At 37.7% G+C, this 26,246-nt stretch overlaps 1 pseudogene; it reads right to left on the bottom strand.

The window, feature by feature from the left end:
* Nucleotides 1–1,386: 1,386 nt before the first annotated feature.
* On the bottom strand, nucleotides 1,387–1,830 carry LOC110217806 (oligosaccharyltransferase complex subunit ostc pseudogene; annotated as a pseudogene).
* Between the last annotated feature and the right edge of the window lie 24,416 nt (nucleotides 1,831–26,246).

Raw genomic sequence — 26,246 nt, 5'->3', positions numbered from 1 at the left:
TTTGAGGGGAAGGACTTTCACTTTCGTCTTCATGTCCCCAGGCACCCAGTGTGGGGCCTGTGATCAATAAATGCTTGCTTGCCCACTGGATTGGTTGACCTTTGTACATTACATTTCTGTTTTGAATTCCTTTGTGATTTAATTGAAGTTAAGCAACAGTGCATTTCTTTACGCCTTTTCCATGAACGCATTAAATGCACTTGATGTAAAGTCTAATAGGAACCAGCCTGAAGATCCCACGCAATTAAAACCATGTTCCCAGTTACTGTCTCGTCCTCTTCTGGGTGGCAGCAACAAGAGACCTGCTTTACTGAGGCAGCAGAAATTGCAGTGAGAAAGGACAGTCTGCAACATAAAATAGCCTGTGGTGTGTCTCATTCTGTATTCCAGTGAAAATTGTAGTTGTGCTGGGGAAAACAGAAATAGAATATAGCTAATCTAAATATCCTAAGAATTATAACTTGAATGCACCTTAGAGCTCATCTATTCCAGCCACCTCATTTTATAGATGAGGAAACTGAGGCCCAGCAAATTAAATGGCTGTCCTAAGGTCACACAGTTACATTTTTGGGGGCACCATAACAATAATAGCTCGACTGTATTTTGCACTTTACAGTTTATAAAACGCTGTCCTTATGATAAGCCTGCAAGTATTCTCATTTTACAAATGAAAACACTGAGGTTGTAAGCAGGTTATGTGACTTTCCTAAGGTCTCATAGCCCATGAGTACCAGAGTCAGGCAGGGATTATAAGATCAGAGGTAAAAGGGACCTGTCTTCAGCTTTGGGGGACACTAGGACCACTGTCTAGAAGTTTCTTCTATCTTTGTCTTAAGGCAGGACTTCAGAGACCATTTAATTTAAGCCCTCCTTTTTCACAGACTTTGAAAGCTATACTTAAAATAATGTAGGGTCAAGGCAAAGCTGATCCCCTCAATAGAGTCATCAGCTCTATTATAGGTGTTCTGGTTTCCCAAATTTACTTGTGCACATCTTCACCACAAGTGCCTTTTTCCTGAAAAGGTGAAAACAGCCTTGTAGAAGATAATGAAATGTTGTATTCAATACATTCATTATACAAAGGAAAATATTTTCCCTGAAAAATAAGGGGAAAATAAGGGGACAGAAGTGACTACTTGGTCAATGTGGAAAAGCAGTGGTGCTATTACTATAATTATTGTATCACATCAATGGGACCAAGGAGGTTTTCTTTTCCAAAAGATAGACCAAACCTTTTGCATTTTTACACTAGACCTTTCATTATATCACTCTGAGACATAGACAATCCATGTTCCAATTTTTTGTCCTGGAGAGCAGGAACAGCCTCTGAAATGTCATTAAAAGGGGCAAATTCAGTTACTATTGTGTCTTCACAAAAAAAGAACTCTAGCCCAATAGATAGCCCAGCAGTTTCAAGAACATTTTCTCCATGAAGAAAATCAAAAGGACATTCACACAGTCAATGCATAGAAGAATGAACCTATTGATCCTGGGAGTATTTGTTGCCTCAGATAGGTCTAGGACTATGAAATCTAGACCTCTTATTGTAAACAGGAAACTAGTTGCAAGTCCTTCCATAATATATTGTCCATTTACTCTATATGACAAGAAAGCCACCAATTTCTGGTGTCCATGTCCATCTGTCATAGATCCAACATTAGGAGGTTCCATAATGTTATCACAAATTATCTGTCCAGTGATAAGACAGTAAGACACCATCACTAGAGAGTGCACCACCATAGCCAGTGGTATATAAGCCCCAGACGGCTTCTTCAGCTTCAGGCTGGGACACTTGAGAACCACAAAAAGCATGTAGTACAGCTTCTCCATGTTGGTGGTGGCGTCTCGAAGCCCAGACTCCCTCACTCCACAGCACTGGCCCTAACATTGCCCCAGTTCAATGTTCTTTACTTTGGGCCAAACCTATTATGATATAAGTAGCCATAGTGTCCATGGGTGGCTCTCTGGTTGCACTGAACTCTTGGAGAGGTGCCCTACCCAGGCTGACCCTCCCAGACGATACCTGCTCTGGACCAAGCAAACTTTCCCTCTTGTGTAGTAACCTATTTCCTCTCTCTGTTCAGCTTCTGTTTTCCAAACTAATCTGATAAAGATATTTAGTGCTAATCTTTAGCGGGCACTAATGGCTTTATGGCTCATCTCTCTCAGATAATGTATTTGGAAATTTAATGAGGGCCTCTGGAGAAATTGCCTTTACTACAAAGAATAACACAAATGGTGGGAATTTTAGACACTGAGCTGGCTGTTAAGGAAAACATTTTAGGGTAGGCAGGCCTTTGGGCATCCTTCAAATTAATCAATCAGCCAATGAGGGTATCTTAACTAAAATCCCACTCCATAGGTGATCAACTACTCATCTTGCTAATAGGGCCAGATCTGATCAGCTATTCAGTGGGGATTGGGGGAAATCTTTAGTTCATGCAGATGACAGTCAATCTAATTCATTCCAAAAGCACTTATTAAGAACCTACTATGCCCTGATGTTTGGGGTGGAGGGAGAGGCTTATAAAGATGTGAAGCAGGGAGGAACACTCAAAACATTAGATAACACAGAAAATACAAATGCCCCAAAAGATAAGAATGATAAGCCCAGACCAACAAGGTAAAATTCATTAAGATAAATGTAAAATTTTACATTTATGCTTTTAAAAAATGAATTACTTAAATACATGGTGGGGAAAATTTATGTAGAGAACAGTTTATATGAAAATAAATTAAGGGTTTTAGACATAGCTATAAGTAGCAATTCTGACAGAGTAATCCAGTTGAGGTGGGGAGAGATCTTGAGATACTGCTCTGTGTGGGATGAGACAGAAATCTTGGTACATTCCCCTCAGGGTGCCATGCAGCCACTTCTAAGAGAGCTACCATGAAAGAAGAGGAGCGAGACCAGTGGACTGCAAAAAAGCCCACCCTATTTTTTTTTTCCTATTATCATGTACACAGTTAATTTGTCCAATTATTTCCACGTCATCTCCACCATTAGATTGTGAACACTTTGAGTGCAGAGATCATATTTCTTTCTTTCTTTCTTTCTTTCTTTCTTTCTTTCTTTCTTTCTTTCTTTCTTTCTTTCTTTCTTTCTTTCTTTCTTTCTTTCATATCCCTAGTGCTTGGCACAGCAGTCATTTAATCAATGTTATTGACAGACTGACTGATCACGTTTTATTTTTCAGTTGTGTTCTATACTTCATGACCCCATTTGGAGTTTTCTTGGCAAAGATACTGGAGTGGTTTGCCATTTCTTTCACCAGCTCCTTTTATATATGGGGAAACTGAGGCAAACAGGGTTAAGTGATTTGCCCAGGGTCACATAGCTAGTAAGTGTTTGAGGCCTGATTTGAACTTGGGGAGATAAGCTTTTTCTGACTCCAGGCCTGACACTCTAGCCAGCATACTGCCTCACTGCCCCTGACAGATCATACTTCTGCTTTGCCCATTTTTTTTTCTCTCTTCTTTTCATCTTTAATGCTTGGGGTCTTAGAGTGGCTAGGCTGTGGGTACCCATATCAGTCTGATACAGTGAGATTCAGAAAAAGATACCAACTTAAAATCCATCTACAAACTCATTGCCATAAAATACATGTGTGAATTAATTTTTAGGTTTTACTTTTAAAAAAGTGAAATTTTCCCATCCAGCAAAGCTATTTGGCTAGATTTGTCATTTTAGGCAGTCCTAGCTCAGGTCAGTCTAATGATTCAGCTTCAGGACTGGAACAAAGTAAAATACTCATGAATCATAAAATTCAGTAAAAGTAAATTTCCATATAATAGGATCAAAATGGATACAATTAATAATAAAAAGAGACAGTGCGCCCCTCCACCACTAGATTCACTAAGGCAGCAGCTGTGGGTCAGAGAGAAGTCCTACAGGCCAGCAGGAATTCCATTAAACCTCAGGAGCAGAAGCTCCCCATTAGACTGCGCTTTTTATGCCTCAGGCAATAAGGAAGCAATACCCTAGTCCCCAGACCAACCAAATCCCAAGAATAGACTCTTTGCTCTCTTACAGGGAAACCGACTAAGTCTACTTAAAACAGATGCCTCTCTGTCTGTGTTATATTTAAGTCTCATGTGTATGTTAGATATATACCCTCAAAAAGAAAAAAAGGTTTGTTTATTTATCCGCATGAAACACACCAATATGAAGCAGTGGTTTGCAGTTCTTTTAAAGCAGTGTATTGTTTATATCACCTCCATTGCTAAATACACCCTTCCCCTTTTCCCTCCAAAAAGCCATCCCTTGTAACAAAGAATAAAAAAGAGGAAGAAAAAAGGCAGTTCAGTAAAACTAACAGATCAGTTGAATCTGACAGTATACCAACTTTTCACACCCTTAATCTCCCATCTCTGTAAAGAAAGGAGGGAAAAATAATATTCACAATGACTATAACAATGTAAATGGAAAGAATAATAGCTCCCAAAAGAAAAATTGCAAATTATAAAGAACAAGCATGGCCTATCCCCCCCAAAAAAAGATATCAGTAGAAATCCCTACCCCACTCCTTTGCACAAATGGGAGGTCTCTGCGTATGGAATACTTCATATATATTTCAAGCTTTTTTTGATGAATTGATTGGTTTTGCTGATTTTTCTTTCTCTTCTCTCTTTTTTTCCTGTCTTTTAAAGTGTTATTTGCAATATGATATGGTTCTCTAGGAAGGGCAAAGGGAAGGGACACTGAAAGAAAATGGATGACGTTAAAACAAAAGATTGCAATAAAATTATATTTTAAGAAAGCAAGGCACATTTCCTCCTCCCTTCTTCAATATCTCCAGTTTTTTTCTTTTTTAATGAAGAAGCAAAAGGTAAACATAAAGATTTACTTAAAAAAAAATTCTAGTTTTATTGACGTCCAACTGGAACTGAGAACACGAATAGGATGCCTTTTAAAAAATAGCATTACTAAGTTGTTTTCCTGTAGTGAGTGAGCTACAGGCTATTCTCCATGGCCAGCCCTAGTCATGGATTGACTTACAAATGAAATCATATTCTGCCAACTCTAGGCCTCTTGGTGAGCTTCTGTGACTACAAAGTGGAAAGAAATCACAGCTGCACGCTTGAGGATTTTATAGCTTAGCTTGAAGAAGGCAAGATGACATGTTAGTTGGAACTACTGAATATTAAAATATTTCAGTAATTAATTCATAGTTTTCTGACTTCCATCATAGTGACCTCATTTGTAAAAAAGGGTTGGACTAAAATGACCTTCTAATTTTAAATCTGTAATCCTATGAACCTCTGACCTTTCATTCTTAGGACAATCTTGATCCCTTTTTATGTTTTTCTTCTTAGATTCTTTGGAGTCTGTCTTATACAATGAGAAAGAAGCCATTTTCTTTCCTCATGTGTCCTAAGGGGTGATGGCCTCCTCCTAGAAGCTGATCATTGACATTACAGCCTGTAGCAACATATGGTGAGACTATTTTGATCAGCTCATCTGTAAAGTAAGGAAATGAGTTAAGGGCAGTCTAACCCTCGAGTTCTGTGGCCCTTTCCCAGTGCAGCAACTTGGATTTCAGATAAAGCCTCATATTCACTATAAAATGGTAGGTTAACTACCTGATGAGAGAGAACTTTTGAAGCCTCCTTATTTTATCTTATCAAAGAAAATGTCTTATTCTGAACTTCAACACCAAAAAAGAGCATTTGCATACATTTAGTATAAAACAAAAACAGGATTCTATAAGAAAGTGTAAATCAATAGTTCATAATGTTTGTTTAAAATAAAAGGTATATAATAAATTTTCATGCTAGTTTCAAAACTGTTCTGCTTTTCTGTTTCTTTTGAAATTCTTTCTATTCTCTTCTGTGCATCTTAAGAAGGTTACAATGGTCCTCTCTTTTTTTCAGGGGGGACATCACCCTTTACAACAACTTTCTCAACAATACCATCATTCTGTAACCTCATTAGCCAAGACAAAGTCCTTTAAACAAATAAGAATAATCAGATAGTCAGACAAAATGAAGCTTCACAGTGGCCCTGTCTGAAAATGTGTATTTCTGTACCTTGTGTTCATTACCTCTTTGTTAGGAGGGGGTGACATGCTTCATTTTAGGTCCTCAAAGGACATGTTTGGTTGATAAGAATTATTCAGTCTTTAAAAACCATTTTTCTTTACAATGGTAACCATAATTAACTATGTCAGGCTTATTGACAAGACAATTTAAAATGATCCAAGTTCATTATTATTCTGCCACTGCAATTGTAGTTATAACATTTTTGTTGTTCAGTCATATCCAACTCTTCATGATCTCATTTGGGGTTTTCTTGGCAAAGATACTGGAGTAGTTCACCATTTTCTTCTCCAGTTCATTCTGCAGATGAAGAAACTGAGGCAAACAGGATTAAGTGACTTGCCCAGGGTCACACAGCTAGTAAGTTTCTGAGGCCATATTTGAACTCAGGAAGTGATTTTTCCTAACTCCTTCCCGGCACTCTATCTGCTATGCCACCTAGCTGCCCAGTTTTGAAATAGCTTATGCTTATACCCCTAGTCAGAGAACAAAGAATTTTCTAACAATAATCTAAAGAGTTGACATCCCAGGCCTTCTCTAGGAAAGGTCACTCTTCAGGGTGCCTCTCAGGGCTGTCTCACACCCTCAAGCCATAAACAAATGTGCAACTAGGAAAAGTAAGGACAATGTGTTTATTTCGAGTTAGATTACATCCCTCAAATTAGACCTGAGTAAAAAAAGGACACAATCAGAAATGGGTTTCAATTGCACCTAGATAAAATAAGGCAAGAGACAGAGGTAAAGACCATTAATTCTTTGTGTCTTGCTTTTAGCACTCCAGCTGAGTACCTGAGTGTCAGATATATATAGATATATAGATATAGATATAGATATAGATATAGATATAGATATAGATATAGATATAGATATAGATATAGATATAGATATAGATATAGATATAGATATAGATATAGATATAGATATAGATAAATATAGATATACACACACACATATATACATATATATTGCACACACACAGACACACACATACACACACACACATGCACACCAGACCAGTCATATACCTCTGCACTTGTCTGTTTAGAGAGTATCTCTCATGGTCTTTTCTGGAAGCTTGTGTTTGAAGAAGGTGACTATAGATATTATTACCACTAGTCACCAAGGTTACTCTGCTGTTCCATGTGTCTTGGTGGTGGGGAAGACTCCATTAGCTCCCTCTTGTCTCTTGTCTCTACTCTCTCTCCTTTGGGATCCTTAAAATTACTTCTGTACAGGGGGACAAACACTATCATTTTGTTCTTATATTAGGTTAGATTCCTATCTTCCCAATCTGGAAAGAAATGCAACTCACAGGGTCTTTGTGGCTGGTGTAAACCTTGCAGAAGAACTGTACACAATGTTGCTATTCTTAGGTCATTTGCTCTGTTTCTTCTTACTTCTGCTCACTCTATATTAGCTCATACTACCTGGGATTCTCTGAAATTGTCTGATTCATTATTGCTTATGATATAAAAATATTCCAACATATTCATATATGATAATTTGTTCAGTCATTCTTGAATAATCTAAGAGGCAATCTAAGGCAACCCTTATTTCTAATCCGTTTCTTTCTACCCACAATCACCTTTCTGACCACTCTTGGGGTTCCTCTGGTGAGCCCTTCTCTCTTGCTCCCACTAGACAGAGCCTTCTATGAGCTAGGCAGCTCAACAGATAGAGCACTGAACCTAGAATCAGGAAGACTTGAGTTCAAATATGGCTTTAGACATTTTATAGCTATATAGTAACTCTGGGCTAGTCACTTAACATCCACCTGCCATAATTTCCTCAGCTTTAAAATGGGGATAATAATAGGATCAAATGGAAACTATTTGTTAAGTGCTTAGTACAGTGCCTGGCAAATAATAGGTGCTTAATAAATGCTTGTTTCCTTTCTCCTCTTCCCTAAAGATATTCCTGTCATTCTCTGGTCTAGCTAGAAGGCTGCTCTGTCCTGGCACTGGCTTTGTTTGGGGTCTGGGAAGGAGAAAGGCAGTTAACATTTTGTGCAGCTCTAGGATGGAAGAATTATTAGATTTTTTGATCATTTTTTGGTGAACCTGAGGGTTTTGCTTGAGTAGATATGTGGAGTTGGGATATCTGCCCTGGTTCAGCTGACCATTTGATATTGATTACAGTGTTGGGTGGCCCTTTGTTGGGTGGTATTTATGAAACAACATGGATAAGAATCACTCAGGATGAGAAATCGGAAAGAGTACATGATTTTCAATAATGAAAAGAGCAAGAACTTTGAGTAAATCACAAATTCATCAAAGTATCTAATTTTGTATATATACACAGCATCATCTCTAGCATATAGTATGTGCTTAATAAATACTGGTTGGTTGATTTCTATTCAGTTAGATTTAACATTTATTATGCAATGTGTTCATATATTGAATTATATATGCAATTTTAAAAAATTATTCATTTTTAGTTTTCAACATTCACATCCACAAGATTTTGAGTTCCAAATTTTCTCCCCATCTTGTCCCTCCCTCAACCCCAAGACAGCATACATTCTGAATACCCCTTCCCCTAATCTGTCCTTCCTTCTATCTCCCCCCTCCTCTTATTCCCTTCCCTTTCTATTTTCCTGTAGGGCAGGATAGCTTTCTGTACCCTATTTCCTGTATATCTTATTTCCCAGTTGCATGTGAAAACAATTTTTAATATTTGTTTTTAAAAGTTTGGGCTCCAAATTTTTTCCCTTCCTCCCTCCTCACCCACCCTTGCTGAGGAGGCAAGCAACTTGATACAGGTTATACCTGTATAGTCATGCAAAACACTTCCATAGTAGCCATGTTGTGAAAAACTAAGTATATTTCCCTTCATCTTATCCTGTACCCCATTTATTCTGTTCTCTCTTTTGACCCTGTCTCTCCTTAGAAGTGTTTGCTTCTGATTCCCCCTCCCCCAGTCTGCCCTCCCCTCTATTATCTCCTTGCTCTCTTGTCCCCTTCCCCTCCCCTATTTTTCTGTAGGTTAAGATAGATTTTCATACTCAATTGAGAATGTATGGGATTCCCTCCTTAAGCCAAATCTGATAAGAATAAAATTCACTTATTCCTTCTCACCTTCCCCAGTTTCCCCTCCACTATAAAAGCCTTTTCTTGTCTGTTTTATGTGAGGTATTTTACCTCATTCTACTTCTCTCTTTCTCCTTCTCCCAGTATAATCCTCTCTCGCCCCTTAATTTTATTTTCCAGATATCACCCCTTCATCTTCAACTCATCTTGTCCCCTCTATCTATCTATCTATCCATATATTTTTTCCTTCCAACTGCTCCAATACTGGCAAATGTTTCATGAGTTACAAATATCATCCTTCCATGCAGAAATAGTTCAACCTTTATAAGTTCCTTATGATTTCTCTTTCCTATGTACTGCTTCATGTTTCACTTGAGTCTTGTATTTGAAAGTTGAATTTTCTATTCAGCTCTGGTCTTTTCATCAAGAATGCTTTAAAATCCTTTATTTCACTGAATGTCCATTCCTCCCCCCCCCCCCGCTGTGATTCAGTCCTCTGACACCTGCTCCAGGTTTGCTGAGGCCTGCTTTGCCTGCATGGCCACACTGAACTGCATTTCTCTCCCAGCATGGTGTGATAGACCTTTCTAATCAACAATCCAGGTTGTCTTGGGCTGGACATTTGTTTCACTCTGTCTTTTTATGGGTTCTACTGCTCTAGAATTTGTTTAAAGCCGTTTTTTACATGTGTTTGGAGGGATTTGGTGGAGATCTCAAGCAAGTCACTGCTTTTATTCCACCATCTTGGCTCCGCCTATGTGATGTTTTAGGGAACAGGAAGAGGAGAAAGATGTATTGAAGAATTCTATGTTCAGTTACCCTAGATTCCAGAGTTTTGTATAATTGACTACAAAGTAAAAGTAGAGATGTAATTCATAGCCCTAGGAACTAATGAGGTCCTAACACATATTTTATTATTTTTCCCCATAAAACCAGCTAGTTCTAGTTTCCTTTATTCAATTTTTTCTTTCAATTTTATTGATCTCTCTTTCGATTTTCGGGATTCCAATCTGGTGGGGATTTTAGACATGTCTAAGTATTCTGAAGTTCTACTCATCTCCTTATCTTCCTTCTTGTTTATTTTATGATTAGATTTATCTAGTTCTTAAATGGGAAATTAAGTTCCTAACTTAATAGTTTTACTGTCTAATAAAACACTAATAGTTTTACTTTGCATTTTCTCCTGTAACTCATTTAACTTTTTAACTTTTCCTTCAAGGATCTGGATGTGATGACATTTGGTGCTATGTTCCATATTGATATTACCTCATTGTCTATGGTTCTTTTTAGCAAAAATGTACTTTCCCTGAATGTCTCTGTTAATTAGGTTCTTTTTGCTTTTGCTTTGTCTCAGATCATGATTGTTACTCCTGATGTTTTTACTTCAGCTGGAGCGTAGTAGATTCTGCTCTAGCTCCTTTTTTTTTTTAACTCTTTGGGTGTGGGATTTTTTTTTTCTATTTCAAATATGTCTCTTGTAAACAACATATTTGTTGGATTCTGGTTTCTAATCCATTCTGCTATCCATTTCCATTTTATGATGAGCTCATCCCATTTACATTCAAAGATATTATTGCTAACTGTGTATTTCCCTCCATCCTATTCTCTCTTTATTGTTTTTTTTTACTCTGTTCCCTCCTCAAAAATTGGTTTAGCTTTTAATCACTGCCTCCCTTAATCTACTCTTCCTCCTCCCTCTTACCATCTCTCTCTTTCTGTCAGCCCCTTCCTCTCCTACTCCCCTATTGGGTAAGACAAATTTCTATACTCAATTGTGTGTGTGTGTGTGTGTGTGTGTGTGTGTTTGTATAGTTTCTTCTTTGAAGCTGTTGAAATAAGAGTAAGGTTCAAACATTGCCCACTATCCCTTTCCCCCTCAATTGTAAAAACTCTTCCTTTTTTATGTAAGGTAATTTGTTTCATTTTTCCTCTCTCTTCTCTCTTCTCCCAGAACACCCTTCTTTCCCAACCTTCTATTTTTTTGAGATTATCCCAGCATAATAGACTTACATCTATGCCCTCTGCCTATATAGACTTTTTCTAACTGCTCTAAAAATGAAAAAAGTTCTTAGGAGTTACAGATTTCATCTTCTTATACCAGAATGTGCAGTTTAACCTTGTTAAGTCCCTTATGATTTCTTTTTTATGTTTACCTTTTTATGTTTCTCTTGAGTCTTGTGTTTCAATGTCAAAATTTCTTTTTAGCTCTGGGCCTTTCATCATAAATGCTTGAAAGTCCTCTATTTCATTAAATATCCATTTTTCCCTTTATGTAGGATTATACAGTTATGCTGGTATTTGGTTATTCTTGATAATAATCCTATCTGCTTTGCCTTCTGGAATATTATATTCTAAGTTCTCTGTTCCTTTATCATGGTAATTGCTAATCTTGTGTAATCCAGAACTGGTGCTACTGTTTTTGAATTATTAGTTTCCGGCTGCTTGCAGTATTTTCTCATTGACTAGAAGCTCTGGAATTTGGCTACAATATTCCTGGGAGTTTTCATTTGGGAATCTCTTTTAGGAGGTAATTGGTAGATTTTTTTTCTTCAATTTTTGCTTTGCTCTTTGGTTTTATGATATCTGGGCAGTTTTCCTTCATAATTTCTTGAAATATGATCTTTAGGATCTTTCTTTGATCACGGTTTTCAGGTAGTCCAATATTTTAAATTCTTTCTCCTCTATTTTCCAAGTTAGTTGTTTTGCCAATGATATAGTTCACATTTTCTTCTATTTTTTCATTCTTTTGATTTCATTTTCTTGTTTCTTGATGTCCATTAGGTTCCACTTGACCAATTCTATTTTTTTCTAGATACTATTAATTACTTTTTAAAAAAAAATTAATTTATTTTGATTTATCAACAATCATTTCCATAAACTTTTGAGTTCTAAATTTTTCTCCCCCTCCCTCCCCAAGATGGCACGCAATCTGATACAGGCTATACATATACATTCCTATTAAACATATTTTCAGATTAGTGATGTTGTAAGTAAGAATTGGAATCAATAGGAGGAACCATCAGAAAGAAGAAACAAAACATAATAGAAGAAAAAAATAGCAAATTGTATGCTTTGATCTGCATTCAAACTCCATTCTTTGGATGTGGATAGTATTTTCCATCATGAGGCCTTTGGAGATTTCTTAGATCCTTATATTGCTGAAAAAGATGAAGTCTACCAATATTAGTCATTGAACAACGTGGCTGTTACTGTGTACAACATTCTCCTGGTTTGGCTCACTTCACTCAGCATCAGACCATACAAGTCTTCCCAGGTTTTTCTGAAGTCTGCCTCTTCATCATTTCTTTTTTAAAAAAATTTAATTAATTTATTTTGATTTATCAACAATCACTTCCATATGCTTTTGAGTTTAAAAATTTTCTCCCCCTCCCTCTCCCCTGCCCAAGACAGCACGCAATCTCATATAGGCTATACATTTACATTCCTATTAAACATATTTTCACATTAGTGAAGTTGTAAGTAAAAATTAAAACCAATAGGAGGGCCCACTAGAAAGAGGAACCAAAGCTCACAGAAAAGAAAAAAAAATGATAGCAATTCAACTTCCGTAGTTCTTTCTTTGGATGTGGATAGCATTTTCCACCACGAGGCCTCTGGGGGGATGTCTTAAATCCTTGTATTGCTGAGAAGGGTTAAGTTTATCAATATTAGTCATTGCACAACGTGGCTGTTATTGTGTACAAAGTTCTCTTGGCTCTGCTCACTTCACTCAGCATCAGGCCATACAAGTCTTTCCAGGTTTTTCTGAAGTCAGCCTGTTCATCATTTCTTATAGAACAATAGTATTCCTTTACATTCATATACCACAACTTGTTCAGCCATTCCCCAATTGATGGGCATCCTCTCAATTTCCAATTCTTTGCCACCACAAAAAGAGCTGCTGTAAAATTTTTTGTACACATGGGTCCTTTTCCCATTTGTGTGATCTCTTTGGGATATAGCCCTAGAAGTGCTATTCCTGGGTCAAAGGGTATGCACATTTTTATAGACCTTTGGGCATAGTTCCAAATTGTTCTCCAAAATGGTTGGATCATTTCACAACTCCACCAACAATGCATTAGTGTTCCAATTTTCCCACATCTTCTCCAACATTTACCATTTTCCTGTTTTATCATGTTGGCTAATCTGATAGGTGTGATGTGGTACCTCAGAGTTGTTTTGATTTGCATTTCTCTAATCAATAGTGATTTAGAGCATTTTTTCACAGGATTGTAGATGGCTTTAATTTCTTCATCTGAGAACTGCCTGTTTACATCCTTTGACCATTTATCATTTGGGAAATAATTTGTATTCTTATAAATTTGACTTGATTCTCTATATATTTTAGAGATGAGGCCCTCATCAGAGACATTGGTTGTAAAAATTCTTTTCTAATTTTCTACTTTCCTTCTAATCTTGGTTGCATTGGCTTTGTTTGTGCAAAAACTTTTTCAATTGAATGCAGTCAAAGTTATCCATTTTGCATTTCATAATGTTCTCTATCTCCTTTTTGGTTATGAATTCTTCTGTTCTTTATAAATCTGATAGGTAAACTATTCCTTGCTCTCCCCGTTTGCTTACAGTATCAGCCTTTGTATCTAAATCATAAACCTAATTTCACTTTATTTTGGTATATGAGATTTTGATCTATGCCTAGTTTCTGCATCATACTCTTTTTCAGTTTTCCCAGCAGTTTTTGTCAAAGAGTGAGTTCTTATCCCAGAAGCTAGGGTCTTTGGGTTTATCAAGTAATATATTACTATATTCATTGACTACTGTGTCTTGCATACTTAACCTATTCCACTGATCCACCACTCTGTTTCTTAGCCAGTACCAAGTAGTTTTGATGATTGCTGCTTTATGATACAATTTAAGATCTGGAGTGGCTAGGCCACCTTCCCCTGCATTTTTTTTTTCATTAATTCCCTTGATATTCTGGACCTTTTGTTATTCCAAATGAAACTCATTATTATTTTTTCCAAATCTATAAAATAACTTTTGGTAGTTTGATTGGTATGGCACTGAATAAGTAAGCTTGGCCTACCCATGAGCAACTGATGTTTTTCCAGTTGTTTAGATCTGACTTTATTTGTGTGAAAAGTGTTTTGTACTTGTGTTCATACCGTTTCTGGGTTTGTTTTGGCAGGTAGGCACCTAAATATTTTATAATGTCTACAATATATATTGTTCCCTCTTAAACACACTCCTGATGAGAGTAGGGTTCCAGGTTTAAAAAAGTTATTTTCTTTAGTGAATTTTTTATACCTTTTTTACTAAAATGTTAAATCTCTTTTCATAATTTTCTTGCATTGTGCTCAATTCTTTTCCTACTTTCCCCTCTGCCATTCTTATTTTATATTTACATTCATTTTTGCTCTTTTGAAAGAAATGTATTTCTTTAGGTTTTCTAGGAGTTTTTCTTGGGCTTGTGTCCAATCTACATTTTTCTTTGAGGCTTTGCTTATAGTTGTTTTTAAGTCATTGTTTCTTCTGAGTTGTGTCTTAAGTTTCCATGTCACCATAGAAGATTTTTATGGTCAGGTTCTTTTTTTGTTGTTTGTCCTTTTTTCAGCCTAGTACTTGAATTTGAATTTTATGTTAGAGCTGGGCTCTGCCTACTTTGGGGAAGGGGGTGGCTGGCCTGATTTTCTGTGGCTAGATCCTGGGGTCTGCAGGTTTTTTGTATTTTTAAGTTGTTGTGATCCAGTCGAGTTCTGGTCACTATTCCCCCAGTATGCACTTTGGTCCCTACCCAGGTAGGGTCTCTGATCTCTCACAATGATGTACTATAATTGCTCCTCTCCACCCTGGAACCAAGACCTAGAACTGGGTAATGAGCAAAGGTATTACCAAATGGCACTGGATCCTGTGCCCAGTACTAACACAGGGGTCCCCAGTAATATCTTCCTGATCAGGTGTTTGGTCCCTTTACTATCCTTAGATATTGGGTATTCCTGGCATCACTGTTGCTGCTACTACCACAGCCACTGCTATTGCTACCTCCATGCCCCACAACCACAGCCATTTCTGCTATGCTGTGCTCTTGGCCAACTCCCATTCCAGTGTTGTAGACCTCCCTTTCTGCCCTTTATGGTATCCTGGCCTGGAAAAATTAGACATTAAGACCTTTTTTGTTATCCCACTCAAAATTTGATACAAAAGACCCCTTATTTATAGGGTTGGGTTGGAAGAGTGCAGCAGAAATGCTGAATTCACTCCACCATCTTGGCTCTGCTCCCAAGTTCCCCTTTATCAGAGGTCCTTAGGTTGCATGACCACTCATTAGGGATTCTGTAGAAGGTCTTATTTCCATTGGGCAGGATATTGGAATAAACTACCTCTAATATTCTTTCCAACTCCAGGTTTCTAGGGAACTGAGCAAACTTAAGTAAAATTAGACTTTCTTAGACCAGGAAACATAGGCAAGTGTTTTCTCAATTGTACCAAGTATTTAGTAGGAAAATAAACGCCTATGAGCCTCACTTTTGTTTTATACTTCTCTGCTTTCCAATATACTACTGGACATATAGTAGGAAATGGAACAGCATTTGCTGACTGATTGAAGAAGTTTATGCCTAGAGGGATCCTAGAGTACTCTATCAGTAGATAGAATACTGGGTCTGGGGTCAGGAAGACCTGAGTTCAAATCTGTCCCAGACACTTACTGGCTTTGTGACCATGGGCAAATCACTCAACCTCTCTCTGTCTTAGTTTCCTCAATTGTAAAATGGGCATAATGATAACATCTTCTTCCCAAGATTGTTGTGACATAATGACAAATGACATAATGTTTGTAAAGTGTTTTACCTAGTGCCTGACATATAATAGGGGTTAATAAATGCTAGTTTCTTTTTTTATGGTCATAGAATCTCTGCTATATAAAATCACATTTGGGGCAGTCCATACACATCATAGAAACTTGGCATATTAACAACAGAAAAAGCCATGTTCTAGACTCAGAACAATATAGTAGATAGAGTGAATTTGGAGTCAAGAAGATATGAATTTAAGTCTAGCTTCAGATTCTTACAAACTATGTGGCAAGGGACAAGTTACTTAAATTCTCTGATGCTTAATTTCCTCATCTATAAAATGGGAATAATAACACCATCTAAGGGTTGTTGTGAGGACCACCAGAGAGTATACACACACACACATACACACACACACACATGCACATACATACACACACATACATATACATATATATACACACACATACATATATATACATTATTTTGAAAACCTTTAAAGCACTATATGAATGTGAGTTGTTATACTGTTATTTTTATTATTATCATTCTAATTATATATTAGATGGGATTAAGACATAAATTGGAGTTTATATCCTGATATTTTGCTTCATATTTAAAGTTCTACATACTTTTGTGCAGACTGATAAAATAATTGTTATTTGTAGTTGAATACAATATTTTTTATTTTAGACTTAAATACTAAAACTTAAATAAACAATAAGAAGAGAAAAAAGAAACATATAAACTTAAATACCAAAACTTAAATACAAAATAAAAAATAAAAAGATAGCATTGTCATGTGTGCAGCAGAATGCAAGAGAGGATTCAAAATACACAGCAATGAATTTCTATTTCAAAAGAGCCTATATGATAAATACTACTCATTGTGTTCAGAACTGTTCATCTTTTCTTTGCTTCCTTGAAAGTTTTCTTTTGTTCTTTGCTGTGTACTTTTTACTTTATTCTTTTTTCCCCTTCCTCCCCCCAGAAGGCTACAATTAAGAGCAGAGGTGTTATACATACACACCCACACCCACACCCACACACATATACATACACACGTGTATAGACATACACACAACAATATATATACATACATGTGCCCATACATCTATACATTACCTATACATATACTTAGTTATCTGTAATCATACTCATATATAAAATATACATTCATATGCATCTATTGAAGACTGTACTATACTTATTTGTCCTCTGTTTCTCTGAGGGTAGATAACCTTTTCCTGCATAAGGCCAAGTCTTTCCATATTTTTCCAAGTCCACCAGTTCATCATTTCCTACACCACAGCAATATTCCAACTTTATACTGTCTAGTTATTTAAATAGTCCAAAACAACATTAATGAATATGGCTGACACATAGTATAGTTTCCCTATTTTTCTCTTTGATTCACTCTATTTTAGCATTAACTTTTTCTGAGATGATGATTATCACCCCTGTTCCTTTTTCCCTAACAAATTCTTCTCCTGATCTTTATTTTATGTTTGTATGTTTTTCTTATTTCCTATCCCTGCTGACTTCTCTACTTTACTTCTGCTCTGCTACCTTGCCCTCCTATTACTTAACCTACCCCCATACTCCTCCCTGATTCTCTCCCCCCTCCTTATCCCTTTAGCATTTTGTTTCTTCCTGAATTTAGAAGGCTTTTATACCTTTCTAGATATATATGTTTTGTTCCCCCTTGAGCCCATTCCTGATGAAAGTAGGTTTTCTGAACTACCAGCCCTTCTTCTCCATCTAATTCCTCTATGTTGGTTCTTCCTCTTGCACCTCATTTGTATAATGGCTTTTTTTAGCTGTTCCTAAATGGTTTTACTTTTAAAAATCACATCATTCTCAGGTCTATCCCACTCTTTCTTATGAACTGCCCAATTATTAACAATAATCTGAGACATATGTTTTACATTTTCTCATATAAAAAGTAACTAGTCTGTCCTTATTGAATCTCTTGTCTTTGATATGTACCTTATATTTCTCTTGGATCTTATATGCCAAATCTCCTATTAAGTTCAGGTTTTTTGTTTTGTTTTGTTTTTAGGTTTTTTGGGGGTTTTTTTGGGGAGAGGTTAAAATTTTTTTTCAGGTTTTTTTTGTTAAGCAAAATCCTGAAAGTTTGACAATTCATTAAATGTCCTTTTTTTTCTATTCAGGATTATGCTTAACTCTGCTGGGTATGATATTTTCAGCTGCAACCCCAATTCTTTTGCTCTTCAATGTATAGTATTCCAAGACCTATTGTCTTTTAGTGTCACCATTGCTAGATCTTGTGTGATTCTAATTATGGCACTGCCATATTTAAATTTTTTTTTCTTGCTGCCCATAATATTTGATCATTGAACTGGAGGTTTTGGAATTTGACTATGATATTCCTGTGGGTTTTCCTACTAGGATCTCTTTCAGGTGGTGATTGGGGGATTTTTTCTATTTCTGCTTTCCCCTCCTAATGCTGCAGGACAATTTTCTTTACTTATTTCTTGTATTATTGTATCAAGATTCTCTTTTTGATCAGAGTTTTCAGTTATTTCAATTATTCTTTCTTTTCTGTCCAACATAATTTTATTTTTAAAAGTCTTCTCAATATATCAGAACATTAAGGATACCTTCTTCTAATCTTGAAACCAGCAAGATTAGACAGAAAATTAAACTTAATTTTTTCCATTAGTAATTTCTTTCTCCTCATAATTGTACTTAAGGAATAAATTCATAATTGTTTTCATAGAAAAGTGGGCACAACCTGAAAAGCACTTTTCTTAATGAAAATAAGCAAGAATGCATCATGTCACAGTACAGCTGCAGCCCGTCCTCTCCTGAAATGTGTATTCTCAGCTAACAGCCCCCTTGGATGCCACTCCACAGGCAGAGGGCAGCCCTCAGCTCCCAGGCTAGGATGAGGTTGGGCAGGGGGTCTGGAGCCATGGCTTACCTGCTAGAGAAGACAACACCCTGGAAGGGAGAGGCCACATGTGCGCAGGCCCAAGGACCCTTTCCTACAGTAAGCATGTTGTGAGCGGGAGGTGCTGCTGTTACCACCACGCTGACAAAAGCATGGCTCACCTCCCAGGTGCCAAATACCAGGGGCTTGGATTCCATAAGACAATGTACCAATCAACCATCAGTAAGGATTCTGCAATTTCCAATGTGACATAGGGGAAAGTAGGGGACTGTTTAGTTGCAAAATCCTCTAAACAAAGTCTGGATTTGTGAGGCCATGTTCCAAATTGAAGCCAGCTTGGCAAAGTAAAGAATGTAGACCAAGCCTTTCTCTGGACCAAGTGCTTCCTCTATTAGTGGTTCAGACTATTACCCTTTTGGAGTCAGAAGGAAAGACCTAAAGCAGGTTCACCTGCCATTTTCACAAGAAAGCCTTGTTCAAGTGTAGAGTTTGACTTAGCATCCTATAAAGGCAGTCACCAAGAATGTGGGGAATTCCCACCAAGAATGGGAACACCAGCCACAGTCACACTGTGGGGACCATCACCCTCCCAGGGACAGGATGAATGAGACAATCAATGGTGCTAAGACTGATATCTGCTGCCTGAGTGTCCACCATGCCAGGCATGCTGAGATCTGGGCAGAAGGAAGGGGATGCCCAAGTAGAAGACATGGGACCTGCCCTCAGGATCTTAGAGGTTGGCAGGCTGAAAGCGTTTAAAGAACTCTTGGAAACCACAGCCACGGTTTGTTTGGATTCAGAGCATTTGATTTCAGCCTGAGGGCCACATGACCAGTTCTTTTACCCTGGAAATCTTCATGTTTTCATGAATCAACCATAAGAGTTTCCCTCTCCTTCCCAGGCTTGTAGTCTGATTATTCTTATGTTTCTTCTTCTTGATCTCTTCTTCAGATCAGTTGTTTCTCTTATGATATGTTTCACATTCTCTTCTTATTTTTTCATTCTTTACATTTTTTTAAAATTTCTTGGTTTCTTATGACTTCACTGGCTTCCCTTTGTCCAATTCTTAATTTTCAAGGAGTCATTTTCTTCCTTAAGATTCTAGATCCTCTTTTCTAATTGGTTGACTTTCTTTTCATAATCTTCTTGTTTTTCTTGGATTCTTTAAAAAAGTTTTTCCTCAATCTATCTCTAGTCCTGGGGTATGGGGAATGATGCTTCCGGCCTCAGATCCTCCTTCAATTCTCCCCTCTGGCCTGGAACTTAAGCCAAGGCCTCCAGCCTCCTATAAGCACCCACAGCCAGCAGCATCTCCATCCCACTGCTTCTGCACTCACCACGCATGTACCGGTTCCTTCTTATCCAGGGCTGCATCTCGGCAGTACAGCTGTCTCTGGCATCCCTTATCAACAGAGGTTCCCTCAATTTTCCCTGACGCAGACACTCAACTCCCCTCACTATTTAGGAGGTAAAAGTTCCTGTGGCTGGGGCTGAGGCTGCCTTTGAACCAAGCTAACCCCAGGGTTCACTGCTTGTTATTTAAGCAGAACTAGCCTGGAGGTGTTTATTCTTCACAGAGACCAGACTTCATCCTGAGATTTTTCTTCAGATCTCCGACTGTCCCAGGAGGACCACTGTTCTGTCCCTACTCTTATTTATTTTTAACCACTCTATGCTCACCCTTAGGCACTATTTTATCTCATTTGTGGGGAAAATCTGGAAAGCTTGGAATTTTCTAACCTACTCCACCATCTTCCCAGAATCCTCTCCAGTTGAATATAATTATTAGAATATCAGCTTATTCTCTGTAGACTCATATATATATCATCCTCCTCCCACTTGATTTTATCTTGTCCAGGTCTCTATATTTTGAAAGCACTTTATTTCATGTGGCTTGGAGTTTATGAATATTTGGGATGAGTATTTAGAAACATTATTAAAATATTATTCTTTAGATTTTATGAAACAATGACTCAAGTGTCTGATGCCAGCATAGTTTATTGATCGAGTTTTCCAGAATATTTTGAGGCCTGTGTTTGTAGTACAAGGATTTGTTGTCTGCCAGTACATGAAAGATAGTAAACTTTTGATATATAATTTCTAACTGTGAGGTCACGTCTTGTGAGACTTTTAGTGTTTGTTAAATCTTTCAGCAAACTGTCGCACAGCTTACATTATTTCCTTCTGAAGCCTCCCTTTGAGTCACCAGAAAGCTTAATATAGGTTTGTGTTGGGTTTGTTGCTTATCTTTTCATTAAAGTCAGGACAATATGTTTCCTGGGTTCACATCTCTCTTTCCCTCTACTATTTCAGGGAGCTAGTTGTGGAGAACATTCATGGAATTCAGAAAGCCTTGAGCTCCCAGACCAGGGAAGAAATTTTTTTATTTTCCTACCCACTGAGCAAAGATTGGCCCCTCTATTCTACAATACATTATGAAAAATATCTCCACAGGCCATTGTTTCCCCGTTGTACCCATTACTCTACAGCAAACACTTCCTCAGAATCTTGTAAAAGTCAGCATATTTTATCTAAAGACAAAACCTATTGTAAAAGTACAGACAGCAAATAAACAAGGCTTAAGAGAACAGGAAACTCCAAAAAGTAATGCTAGTTCACAAGGCAGTGATAAGGCAGAGGGAAGTCCAGAAGGAAAGTGGATATGTTCGTGATGTCTCAGAAGTAATTAGATGTAGTCGGCACAGTCAGCCAATCAGAAATTTCTTTCCCAATAGTTCACTCCCTAAGCACTTCAGCAAACTAGGCAGGGATTCAGGTGCTCACAATTCTAGTCAGATGGGTTAATATCATCCTTTCTCTTGTTATTGGCTCCCACTGCAAATGCCTGTAAGTATAGTCTCAAATATATTGAGCCCAGCTGCTTTACCCTTCTCTGTGCTGTTGATATTGTTGTTTCTACTGCTGCTGCTATGTGGTAAAGCAATGAACAGATAGACAGATAGACAGACAGATTTTTTTTTAAATAGCCACCCTACTGCTACTGGTTCTGCTTAGTAAGCCAGTACTGGCACTGTCCCTCAGGGTACTTTTTGCCAGGCTGTCCCTGGCCTAACCTCAAGGGCACTCCAAATCCCTCTCTTATTTAGAACTTCCACAATGCCCAACTAGAGTTCAACCTCTTTGACCTGTGAAGTCAGCAACATGCTCCCCTTGCCCCATAGGGTTGGGGGGTACCGTGTCTGCAATCTACATTGATTGCTGTCTGGGCTCTGTAAGGATAACCCTTGTATAGTTTCTGATCTAGTCCTGAATTTCCATCATAAGCCCTTTGATTCTTCAAATCCATGTGACTAAGTCAGTTTGAAGCTTCTCTGCTGGCCTATTGTTATCTAAATTTGGGAGGACCATGGAGGGCCTTTTTGTTCTGCTTCTTTTGTTGTTATTGTTGAGTTGTTTCAGTCATGTCTGACTTTTCATGACCCCATTTGGGTTTTTCTTGGAAAAGATACTGGAGTGGTTTGCCATTTCCTTCTCCAGCTCATTTTACAGATGAGGAAACTGAGGCAAACAGGGTTAACTGAGTTGTCTAAGGTCACACAGCTAGTAAGTGTTTACAATCCAGATTTGAACTCAGGAAGATGAGTTTTCTCGACTTCAGTCTCAGTACCACCTAACTGCCCAAGAAGTCTTGTGTAGGGAAGGAAAATAATGAAAGGGGGGAGTCCTCAATTTCTCTACTTGCAAAATGAGGATGGCCTCCTTTGTATTCCATCTACCTCAAAGGAATGCTGGAAAGATTTTAATATGTCTGTGGGATAGATTGAGCTTCCTGGAGTTAAACCTTTATAAGCTGAACTTATTACATCGAATCAAAAGAAGGTGTAATCACTCACAAAGAAATCACATTTATCTAATGATTAATCCAGCCAGATGAATTAGAGCAAGAAACCAATATTAGGGAGGTTTGAAATTGGATCCTTTATTTTCTGCAAAATATGTATTTTGATTTTCATTTCCTGTTTTGTTTACCCTGCTGAAATGGGGGAAAATGAAAAAAAAAATTAAGCCTCTGGCAAAGATTACGTTAAGACATGCTCACATTAAAAATCATATTTATTCTCTTAGCTCCTGGTGACCTCTGCGATACTGTGGGTATTATTCACTGTGTCCAGGAAAGCCAGGGATCAGTGAGCAGAGCAGATAGACTGGGCAGCTGGAATTTTATGAGTTTGTTTTGACAGTACCAGAGGCACTTGTCCACATTACTGACTAATGGCTTGCATGAACATCTCAGTTTTTCCAGTCCTAATTCTCTCACAATCCTTAGCGGGTAGGGGAATGGAGAGGGCCATTACCCTCTCCATTGGAGGGAGAAAGAAACTGCAGGTGCATCCTTTGGATGCCTGCTACTTTCTATCTGGTTTGGTTCTTCTTTCACTATGAAAGGAAGGCTGGAGAAACACTGTGGAAAATCTCGAAAACTGTAATTTTTGAATGTGACCATTCTGTATAGCACTGAGAGGAAGTAATCGTGTTGATGGGTTAGTTGGTGCTAGAGATATTAAGTACTCAAATGGAATAATCAGGCTATCTATGAAAAGAAATGACTCATACGGGGCAGTGCCTAATGATGAACATGGCACCTATAACAAAGGAGTAAACATTAAATAAGGAAATAAAATAAGGAAATACTGAATTGCCACACTTATGAATGCATACCTTTTGATTAAGCAGCAAAGAAAGCTCTCACTTCAACCAGGACCATAGAAAGGCATTTGATATTAATGGAAGGAAGGAAGGAAGAGAGGGAAAAACAAGGAAACAAGCATTTATGAAGCACCCACTATATGGTAGACACGATGCTAAGCCCTTTATGATATTGCCTCAGTTGATCCTCAGAACAACCCTGGGAAGCAAGTGCTATTATTGTTATTTTACAATTGAGGAAACTAAGGTTAAATTACTTGCCTAGGGTCACATAGCTAGTAAGTGTCAGATTTGAACTCGGGTCTCCCTGACTCAAAGCCCAGAACCCTATCCACTGTACCCAAACCACTGCACCATCACCTAGCTCCTCTAGGCAGCTTCAGAAATTTGGCACAAATTGTAAAGGAGGAGATCACTCCCTTTCCCTTTTTTCTATCAATATTACTAAGTTGAGAATCAACATTAAACCACTGACATTATCTAATGACCAGTTAAAACCATCATGGGTTGACCTGATGCTGATTAACATTCCAGGAATGCTGGAAGATGCTAAATTCATCATCATTCTCCTTTTCCTGTCTTCTTCAAATTTACCCTTAGAAAGTCCTGGCCTATAGTTCAGATAATTCTGATTCCAGAAACATTGGAACAAGAATAGTCAATACTGAATTTGCTTCTTTGTATTTTCCTTGATACCTTATAAGTAAAGGTGAGTTGTGGGGATGGGCGTGGACTTCCACCTGGGGTCTGAAAATCACCAAATAGGGCACTGTTCCAGTGCAGTTATAGGATTTTCAACCCATTAGCTGAGTAAATCTTTAATTTTTTCTTAACTTACTTAACACAGAGAGTGTCTGTTCTTTCTAGACCATTTGAAACAATCATATTTTCCAACTCTAGTGCTTCAAGATAAATCTTTCAGAAACAAGGAAAAATACAACTGTGATATATACATTATTGTTTTACATATTGGCATTAATCCCTTATGACCTATGGTCAGTGATCTCAGTTCAGTCATATTCAACAAATGTGAGTGCCTACTATTTTTTGCAGGTGTTTGCCTTCGCCATAATAAAAATAACCAAGATGTGGTTCTATCAGTTACTGGCTTACGAAAATCTTACTTTCATTTTTACCTTTCAATTTCCATCAACTGCTCTGCTAGGTTTCAACTCCAGGAACATCTTGCTTCTCCCAGGATAAACTGATGACCTGAAATCTCGTCATCATGGAGATCGATCTAACTTTGATACTCATCACCTTCTCAACAAACTCAGCAGCCTCTCCCTTCTGATTAGAAGACTAGAGAGCAGAGCAGTAAACTCTTCCCAAAGCCTTCAGAGGGCCCAGAACTTTCCAAATTAACTAATTTCTCATCATCTGTTCTTACAGGAACATACTCCCAGGCCACTACCCTCTGGTGTCACTTCTCTCTTCTCCCCACCTTTTCAGCTTCCCTTCGTGTATTGTCTTTCCTCATTGAACTATAACCTTCCTGAGGGCAGGGCTTCTCTTTCTTTTCTTTATTTGTATCCCCAAAGCTTAGCACAATGCCTGGCACATAGTAGAATATTAATAAATGTTTAATGACTATGCACTATGAACTTCTTAAGAGGTAGCTGAGTCAGAGGGGTTGTGGTCTGCTCACACCAGCAAGAAATAACTTTAGCTTATTAAAGGGACAAAGGGATGTTCATCTGGAGCGAATGCCAAGGACAACTAACTTTCCTTTTCCTGATGGAGCTAAGCTCTTGTTCCTCAACTGAATCATTTGGCATTTATGATGCCTGTCCATTCTTGATGTCTCATGTTGTCTCAAGAACTGTTCTCCTGTGGTTTGCACCAGGAATCTAATCTCACATTGACTCCTTAAGGTCCACTTCTCTGTGACTCTTTGGTAAGGAGGCTATCTCCCTCTCTGATTTAGCTTAAGTTTAGTGCTTCTGGTCCCTGTTTTTAATCCAGGATTAAGGTTTTATCTTTGAGTAACTTCCACCTAGTAATAAACTGCCTTCCCAGAGCTTCCATTCTAAGGCGGCTTTGAGACTCTTCAGTGCCACTGGTGCATTGAAATGTTGGTCTCCAAAATTAAAAGAAAATTATTTTGTTCTTGATTTCTTCCTTTAACTGAAATCCCTACCTAGTTCCTTGTTCCAGAGACCAACAATGTAGAACTCAGAAACCAGCGCCTAAATTAATTTGGGTTTATTGCCACAAATGCAAAGTTTAGAACCTGTCAATTTCTACCAAAGTTTCTATTTGATCTTGGCCTGTGGATGGAGAATTGATTATGGATGACTATAGATGTACATATGCAAGACATAAGTAACAGCAACAACAAAATCACCACTGTTTCAACAGATAGAAACTATTGGTAAATCTCATAAGATTTCAGGGATCCAAAAGGCCTTAGGTAATTGTATAGTTTGTACATAGTAATGGCAAAATTGTTCTATGATCAACTGTGAATGACTTAGCTATCCTCAGCAGTACAAAGACCCAAGAGAATTTCTAAGGACTTATGATGAAAAATGCTATCTACCTCCAGAGAAAGAACTGATGGAGTCTGAATGCGGATCTAAGCATACTATTTTTTACTTTTTTTCATGGTTTTTTTTTGCTCTGTATTTTCTTTCACAACATGACTAATTTGGAAATGTGTTTTGCATGACTGCACATGTATAACCTATATCAAATTGTTTGCCTTCTTAGTGATGGGAAGGGGAAGAGAGGGAGGAAGATAATTCGGACATGAAATTTTAAAAAATGAATGTTAAAGAATGTTTTACCTGTAATTGGAAAAATAAAACATTTAAAGACCTTAAAAAATAAAATTGTATA

The sequence above is a fragment of the Phascolarctos cinereus genome, unplaced genomic scaffold (genome assembly GCF_003287225.1).
Source record: "Phascolarctos cinereus isolate Bilbo 61053 unplaced genomic scaffold, phaCin_HiC Scaffold_5;HRSCAF=322, whole genome shotgun sequence".
In the NCBI taxonomy this organism is placed as follows: domain Eukaryota; kingdom Metazoa; phylum Chordata; class Mammalia; order Diprotodontia; family Phascolarctidae; genus Phascolarctos; species Phascolarctos cinereus.
Note: the sequence above shows the minus strand (reverse complement) of the source record. Positions and strands in the feature narration are given on the sequence as shown.